Genomic DNA, 9492 nt, shown 5'->3' on the forward strand with positions numbered 1-9492 from the left:
ATACTTAGGACTTTTAAAGTGTGACAACTGTTTCACATTTCAAAAAGCACTGTGAGAAGTTTTCAGTGAAAATAGCAGAGTAAAGACCTCTGCAAATTCTCTTTTCCCTAAAAGCAACAAGGAAACAGGCACTCACACACCAAAAACAAAACAAAACAAAACAAAAACAAAAAATGTCAGAAGCTACCTTTTCAGAACCCTGGAAATTAACCAAAGGCTCGCACCATTCCAGGAGTGTTTATTCAAGAAAAATAGGGGAATCTCGGTAAGAAGAGCCAGCCAGCCTCATGGCATCTTAATTTACCCTAATCCCATTCCCCTCTCTCCAGCTCCATGAACCCTTGTAAATGAGCAGCCCACAATCACAGTGGAAACCGGAAGCCTGGAATCTATCAGAGGGGCAGAACAGAGCTGAAGTGACATCGAAGGCTCAAACATAGAGAAGCATCATTATTTGACCACCCTGGTAGTTCTCCCGATCACCCACTCTCAAGGCTGTCTTTATTTGACCTGATTAGACCAATTCAAAAAGGATGAACAGCCTTTTCCCCAGAGGATTTGTCAAACTAAAACCACAGCAGGCTGTGGGGACATGAGGAATGGGCGAGGCAGCTGGCCTGTCAGCAGTCCCCTAAGAGCTGTCATTTTGCAGCCACCCTGCACAACATTCTCTCCAAACCCAATCCTTAGGTGCTGGGTGGCTACCATGACCTCTGGGGCCATGAGGATTCATAGCAAATGACATTTCCAGGGTTGAATCCAAGTCAAAAGTAAACAAACAAACAAAAAAACCAGACCGTCTTTGAAATCTCTAAAAACCGGTAACAACAAATCAGAAAAATCCAAATATAAGCCACTTTGGGGAAAAGTATTTTAGTTATCTGAAAAATTGTGATAGAACATTAAGGGTCTTAGAGGGCAAGTTGAAGAATTTCTAAGCAGAGTTATGAATTATCTTATTTTAAATAAAAAGGAAGCTAAATTTGCACAAACCTTGGTAGAATTTCTCCTATACAAAATCCAGAATGTGTGTATGCTGCAGAAACCACTTCTCTTTATCCCATCCATGATGGATGTTCATTTACGTCTCTAGACTCACTGTCTTTAAGCAGAAGAAAATTCTTAACTGAAAAAGCTATCAAGGACCATGATTTCATACCTTCAAATAGTATATTATCAAATGTCTTATGCTGGGGAGTAAAATTTCTTCATATTGATGACATTAGATGCAACACTGAACAAAACAGAAAGGAGCTGTATCTTCAGGAAATCAAGCACTTCTGTAAGAGATGTGGGGAGAAGATCTGTTACACAGAAAACAAGAACAGGGAAGACTGAAAAATCTTTTAGTAAAGGTCAAAGATACGAACCAAAGCCCTACAGTCCATTTATGTAGATAAACCATCTATCACCCAAAAGCAAACTCAGGTTAAACTAAGAGTCCAAACAGATGGTTATAAAAATGATGGAACCCCAATTCAGCTCCATTTGCAAGAGAAGGAAAGAAAAGGATCTTGTGAGTGTTGTTTGCAGGAATAGGAAGATTTGAAACTACCCTTCTAAGTGAGGAACACATAAACTTGTCACAAAGTAATCAATTTGGAGTTGTTGATGATATTGTATGTAAGTTTTTGATTTTGTGGAATGTGAAAGGGACATGCCTAAAAAGAAAAGAATGAAATATAGCGTTGCATCCCTTACTCCTGTTACTACAAGAGAACACCTAGAACTGCAACATATCTCTCAGAAGGCCTTAGGGGAAAATAAAGTTGTGCAGAAGATCAAGCAGAATTTCCTGAATAAATAAACCCAGGAACCTGCACAAAAACTTACGTATATTTCAGAACCCATCTCCCGCCCTTCAAGAGAGGACTTGATGAGGAAAAGACTAACAAATATTCTGTGTTAAATCCAGCTGAAAATGACATAAAACAGAATCTTACTCATCTACTTTTACAGAAAAAGAAACAAGGATGCAGTCTTTATTTTCTGAACATAATTTCATTTTAAATGACAGTGACATAGGGGAAGTAAGTGCGGATCACTGTCCAATGGGCTATAGGCATCTATACAATTTTCCAATTTCAGTGAGAATGATAGTGCATCTCAACTGAAACAGAGTTCAGGTGGTATGCTTTTTCAGCCACGGGTCTGAGGGAAAAGGGCCTGAATTCAACATTTGGTCATGATTCTGGTCTGAAAGCAATAAACAGTTCACAAGAGCACTTAACAATTCTGGCAAATGCTCCATCCCATAGCCCTCCTGTGGAACCAAATGAATGTGACATCAAGGTTATGGAGAGTTTACCTTCTGGTAAAATCCATTGGAAAGCGATAATATTATTAGAAAGAAATGAAATAGAAAATCTGGAACCAAATGTGGAATCAGACAAGAAGAGACCTGAGTCTCTCACTCCACAAGAAGAAAACAGAAATCTGCAGTTCACTCATAAAATCTTAACTGTGCTTATTTCAAACCAGTGAAGAAAAATCGGAATTTTTGAGTTTCACAAGGTATACCGAAAACAGCAGTACATTATAGATATCTGGGAAGAAGAAGATTGAAATAATCTGCTGTCAGTGTTTTTCTCTTTCCCTTCCACTTCTACATTTACTGGCTTTTAGACTTTAAAAAATGTATACTTTTCATTAGTGGTAAAAATCATATTCTTGAAAGTTTTATACTATACATTAAAATTCTTAGAATTTTTGCCAACTTTGCTTACAGAACCAAATATAAATATTAACAATAAAGGTGATGGTTGCATTTTTCTACAAAATTGAATACTTGTTATAGAGAAATTGCAGAATAAACTGACTCATCTAATTTTGCATATGTTCATAATATTTATTATGAGTAACAATGATACAGTTTGTGGCAAACGGACTTGGTCCAGTGGTTAGGGCATCCATCTACCACATGGGAGGTCCGCAGTTCAAACCCTGGGTCTCCTTGACCTGTGTGGAGCTGGCCCATGCGCAGTGCTGATGCGCGCAAGGAGTGCCACGCCACTCAGGGGTGTCCCCCGCGTAGGGGAGCCCCATGCGCAAGAAGTGCACCCATAAGGAGAGCGGCCCAGTAAGAAAGAAAAGTGCAGCCTGCCCAGGAATGGCGCTGCCCAAACTTTCCGTGCCGCTGACAACAACAGAAGCGGACAAAGAAACAAGACGCAACAAATAGACACATAGAACAGACAACCACGGGAGGGGGGAAATTAAATAAATAAATCTTAAAAAAAAAACAAAACAATGATACAGTTTGTTTTATGACACGAAAAACTAACTTCAAGTGAAATTAGCATAAATTTGGATATTCTAATTATATCTAATGTCTATGAAATAGAGTTCAATATGGTATGATAGGATCACATGTAAAAACCTAAATTTCCTACAGAAAGGAACGAATGACTCATTTTTATGTCTGGATTCAGAATATCATTATTACAGAAAACATTGCCACTTTTACACTTTTACTTGCTTTGACAAACTAGATATACTTTATATTGAGGCAATATTTAAATTGAAGTCAACTAAATATGCATCTCCATTTTCTAAAGAACTTGAAATTTTCAAGGTGTTTATGCTAGTGGTAATTTTGTTTTTTAATAATCCTCTGTTACTGGATTTACCTTAGTTAAGACAGAAATTGTTTTTTGTGTTCTGCTCTTTCCTCCACATTTGATTTTAAAAAATCAACCGCAATTATCGTGTAGGTCTGGTATACTTACTATAAGACTGTGACCTAGCTGAAAAGACTACTATATGGAATATATTTCTCACTATTCTTCTTAATGAACTACCTTTGTAAAGCTATAGAAATAATTTCTTCCACAAAACTCTCTACTCTCTTATTTGGTATCATAAAATGACAGAGGAAGGTTGGCATTGAACTCTAGATGGAAATAGTTTTGAAATATAATTGAGGATTGCCTTTTGAGCTGGCACTTGGTAATACAATATTTGGAAAAATGAAAATCCAGATTTAAAAAATTGAACCATCTTATGTGCAGTGAAGATTAAAAGGTATTTGCAGGAAGCGGATTTGGCTCAACTGATAGAGCATCCGCCTACCACGTGACTGGTCCAGGGTTCAAAACTAGGGCCTCCTGACCCATATGGTGAGCTGGCCCATGTGCAGTGCTGATGCATGCAAGGAATGCTGTGCCAAGCGGTGGTGACCCTGTGTGGGGGAGCCCCATCGGGCAAGGAGTGAACCCCATAAGGAGAGCAGCCCTGTGCAAAAAAAGCACAGCATATTCAGGGTGGTGCTGCATATTTGGAGAGCTGACTCAGCAAATGACACAAAAAAAGACACAAAAAAATCCTCCCTCAAAGGTGGAATTGGCAGCAGTCTTGGTTTTGTATTGTTGTTTTTTTCTTTTTTAAAAAAATATTTATTTATTCCTGCTTCCCTCCCCTCATTGTTTGTGCTCCCTGTATGTTCTCTGTGTCTGTTCACTATTGGCTCATCTTCGTTTTAGGAGGCACCAGAAACCCAACCCAGGACCTCCCATGTGGGAGGGAGGTGCCTGTGATGATTAGGGTATTGTGTTAACACGGCCAGGTAATTGTGCCCAGGTATTTGGTTTCAATGAAGCATTGGGCTAACTGTTTTGCAAGGGCATTTATGGACTTCAGTCACCATTGACTTGATTGCGTGGTAAATCATAGATAGCTGGTTACAATTACATCAATCAGGGAGATTGCGATCAGCAATGAGTGGTGTTTAACCCAATCAGTTGAATGCCTTAAAGGGGGAAGTGATTCCAGCATTGGGAGAGAATTTCCCAGCTCGTCTTTGGACAGCCAGAACTCATCAAGAACCTTCTTTGGACTTTCCTTGCAGTCCCTGGTAGCAGACTTGCTCATCCCCACAGCTGTGTGAGATCCTCTTATAGAACTGCATACTATTGACAGATATCTCTTGTTGATTCTGTTTCCCTAGAGAATCCTGACTAGTACAGTTGCTATGAGCATCGATGTGCAGATGTCTGTGTCACTGCTCTCAGTTCTTCAATGTAAATACCTACTAGCAATATTGCTGGATCACATGATAAATCAGTATCTAACTTCCTTAGGAACCACTAAACAGCTTCCACAGTGGCTATACCATCCTCCATTCCCAGCATCAATGAATAAGCGATCCATACCCTCTCCAATAATTGTAGTTTTCTGTTTTGTTAATAGTTGCCATTCTAGTAGGTGTGAAAGGATATCTCATTGTAGCTTTGATTTGCCTTACCTGAAAAGCCAGTGATTTTGACCAACCTGTGCCTTTGATTGGGGAGTTTAATTCATTAACATGAAGTGTTATTAATTTAAAGGCAGGGCTTCCTCCAACCATTTTGTCCTTTGTTTGTTATATATTTTTAATCTTCTTGTATGTCTTTTCCTTTCTTACAGCCTCCTTTTGTGTATTGCTCATCTTTTGAGGTGTATCTATTTGAGCCCTTTCTCATTTCCATTTCTGAATATTTTAAAATTTCTTCCTTTGTACTGACCCTGGGATTTGTATTACATGACCTAAGTCTGTAAGCTACTTGTTTGAAAAGATACCATTTTAGTTTCAATGGCATATCTGCTCTCATATTCTTCCATTTCCCCTGTTTGCAATGTTTATGTCGCACATTACCTCTTTATATTTTGCCTGTTCTCAGGATATATGATTATTTCTTCTTCAGTTTTATCCTCTTAGAGGAATTGAAGAGTAGGGTTATATATTGAGAGTGCAGTACTATTGGGTTTTACACTTGCCCATTTAGTTACCTTTACTGAAGATCTTCACTTCGTGCTACCCTAAGCCACGTTTCCTGTCTTTTCCGTTCAACCTGAAGAACTCCCTTTAACAATTCTTGTAGGGTAGAACAGATCTTTGGGTGATGAATTGTCTCAGGTTTGTTTCTCTCTTAATATCCTAAACTCTCCCTCTTTTTTGAAAGATGGTTTTGTTGTATAAAGAATTTTTGTCTATCAGTTTTCTCACTCAATGCCTCAAATATATCATACCACTGCTTTATTGCTGCTATGGTTTCAGATGAGAAATTGTGACTTTCTCTTACTAAGGATCCCTTGCATTTGATGAATCCCTTTTCTTTTGCTGCTTTGAGAATTCTCTACCTTTGGCATTTGACATTCTGATTACTAAGTGTCTTGGAGTAGGACTCTTAGGGTTTATTCTATTTGTACTACATTGTGCTTCTTGGACATGTATAGTTGGGTCTTTCTGAAGTTGGAAGTTTTCAGCCATTATTTCCTCACATATTCTTTCTGCCCCTTTTCTCTCCTTTTGGGACTCCCATGATGTGTATGTTCATATGCTTCATGCTGCCACACAAGTCCAGACCCTGCTCAATATTTTCTGTTCTGTTTCCTCTCTCTTCTTCTGTCTATACAATTTTGATTGTCCTATCTTCTAGTTTGCTGATTCTTTCTTCTAACTGTTTGAATCTGCTGATGTGTGTCACTAATGTGTGTTTACGTATGTATTTTTAATCTCCATTTTTGTTCTTTTCATTCCCTTAAATACTGTTATATTTCTTTTTAAACTTTCTGATTCTTCTTTTTGCTCACACATTGTCTTCTTTTTTAAAAAATATTAATTTATTTCACCCCCTTCACTCTATTGTCTGCTCTCTGTGCCCATTCTCTGTGTATTCTTCTGTGTCTGCTTGTATTCTCATTAGGCGGGTCCAGGAAATGATCATGAGATCTTGCAGAGTGAGTGAGAGGCAATCATTCTCTTGTGTCACCTCAGCTCCCTGGTCTCTAGCATCCTTATTGTCTCTCCTCTGTGTCTCTTTTTGTTGCATCATCTTGCTGCCTCAGCTCTCCATGTGTGCCAGCACTCCTGCATGGGGCAGCACCCCTGGGCAAGGAATTACTCTATACTGGCCAGCACTCTGCATGGGCCACCTTGCCACATAGGCCAGCTTGCATTCACCAGGAGGCCCTGGGCATCAAATCCTGGACCTAACTGGTAGACAGAAGCCTAATTGCTTGAGTCACATCCACTTCCCCATATTGTCTTCTTAATGTCCTTTAGCTCTGCGTCCATATTTAGTTATTTCTAGTCATATTTTCCTTCATTTCCTTGGATTGATTTAGCAGATTTGTTTGAATTTCTTTTACAAAGTATTCATGTTCTCTGAAGTTTTTTTCACATTTTTGTTTTTTAATTTTTAAAAAAGATATTTATTTATTTTTTGTCTTTGTTTATTTTTTAAGGTTACATTAAAAAAATATGAGGTCCCCATATACCCCCCACCCCTCTCAACCCACTCCTCCTCCCCTAACAATAACCTCCTCCATCATCATGAGACATTCATTGCACTTGGTGAATACATCTCTGAGCACCACTGCACCTCATGGTCAATGGTCCACACCATAGCCCACACTCTCCCACAGTCCACTCAGTGGGCCATGGGAGAACATACAATGTCTGGTAACTGTCCCTACAGCACCATTCAGGACAACTCCAACCCTCAAAAATGCCCCCATATTGTATCTCTTCCTCCCACTCCCTACCCCTAGCAGACACCATGGCCAATTTCTCCACACCAATGCCACATTTTCTTCAATTACTAATCACAATAGTTCATGAGTAGAATATCAGTAAGTCAACTCTAATCTATACTCTATTCCTCCATTCTGTGGACCTTAGAATGGTTGTGTCCACTCCACATCTATATCAAGAGAGGGCTTAGATTCCACATGGATGCTGGATGCAATTCTCCTGCTTTCAGTTGTAGGCACTCTTGGCTCCATGGTGTTGTGGTTGACCTTCTTCACCTCCATGTTAGCTGAGTGAGGTAAATCCAATAAACCAGAGTGTAGGAGTTGAAAGTTTGTTGAGACTCAGGGCCTGGTTATCACATGGTCAGTCCAGAGATTAAGGTCCCCTGGGTATACACTAACCCCCAGTGCTGACTTTAGATCCTGTAAAAGTAACAGGAGAGGCTTTTGGACAAAGATCACATCTGAGCCCAGCTCCATCACACAGAAACACAAACTCCAAAATAGGCCCAACTAACATGGCACTGAACCCCATCTGCCATGACCATAGAACCTGTGGGTCTCTGCAGCCCTCAGAAGAACCAATACCTGGGGTTGTATCTACTTTATCTGTCTCTGGGACTCTGCTGAGGTGTGGATAAGGGCAACCCCTCTGATAACATCCTGGGTTTTTTTTGAAACTCATAGCCATATAAACTCATTTGTCCTTTCCATTTCCCCCTTTAATTCAGGTCAAAAAGCATTTTTACCTCCTGGTATTATATGTAGACAGAGATATTCTGCTGGTCTGAGTTGACCCATTTATTCAAGGTCATTTTGCAGTTACATCATCAGCTTGTGCTTGGTTGTAATCCCTCGGCACCAGGCAGGCTCATCTCCAGGAGTCATGTCCCACGCTGGAGGGAAGGCAACACATTGACATGTTGAGTTTGGCTTTGAGACTGGCCACATTTGAGCAACACGGAGGCTCTCAGGAGGTAACTCTTAGGCACCCTGCAGCTCTAGGCCTTGTTCTTATTGTAGGTGCATAGACTTACAAGCATTGTCATTAGTATCAAGGGCTCATTGTTGGACCTTCCTTCTTTTTTGGTCTTTGCCATTGCACTTGGGGGATTGTTGCTCTTCCTTTAGGACTGTGGTAGAGCTCCCCAGGCTAGGAACTCAACACTCCCTCAGTTGTTGTTTTTAATTGTACAAAGTATGAAAATATCCAAACATTTTTATATACCCTGTATAAACGCCCTGGAGAACTCCCTGCCAACCATGAGTCCCTTGTCAACAATATCCCACACCAGTATTCCTCCCCTGCCATTGTCAAACCTCTCTGTGATCCAAAACTTCCTCAAAAATGAAGCCCAATATATTGCCAGGTTCCATTTTAGTAAAATGGAATGTAGTGATGAGTTTAAAGGTTAGAGAATACATATTAATTTAGAAAAATTAAGGTATAAATAAATTGGGGTATCAAAAAATTAAAAAAAGCAAAAGCTTTGTTTTTGATGTTTTCCTTTCCATCACTGCAATAAGTGTTACCCTGTATGCACATTGGGAAGGCAACTTCTTCCATCTTTTCCTCAGTGTCTGCGTCCTTTCTTTTTCTTTTTCTTTTTTCCTATTTATTAAGCTTATCTTCACAAAAGTTTTAGATCACAGTAATTCATATATACAATATACAGTACTCCCACATATACAACATAAAACCCTTTTCCCTTCCCAGCAACAATCTTTTTACATATTCATCCTGTATTTACTGAAACTGATGTACAGATATTGAGACAATAGCTTTCACCAAGGTCACATTTGGGTTTACATTGTGGTTTATATTTTAGACTATACGATTTTCTAAATTTTTAGTTATCTTATGTTTTACATTATGATTTACATTTTAGCCTATTAGCCCCTATACATTTTTGGTGTAATTTAGCATGACTTATATCCATCCTTGTGGAAACTTGTGGAACACTTCTATTGCCCACACGG

At 39.3% G+C, this 9492-nt stretch overlaps 2 pseudogenes; both read left to right on the forward strand.

The window, feature by feature from the left end:
• Positions 1 to 706: 706 nt before the first annotated feature.
• Positions 707 to 1400, forward strand: LOC131275815 (protein DBF4 homolog A pseudogene; annotated as a pseudogene).
• Positions 1401 to 1462: 62 nt separating this feature from the next.
• On the forward strand, positions 1463 to 2625 carry LOC139437519 (protein DBF4 homolog A-like; annotated as a pseudogene).
• The last annotated feature ends 6867 nt before the right edge of the window (positions 2626 to 9492 follow it).

Source organism: Dasypus novemcinctus, chromosome 24, assembly GCF_030445035.2.
Source record: "Dasypus novemcinctus isolate mDasNov1 chromosome 24, mDasNov1.1.hap2, whole genome shotgun sequence".
NCBI lineage: Eukaryota > Metazoa > Chordata > Mammalia > Cingulata > Dasypodidae > Dasypus > Dasypus novemcinctus.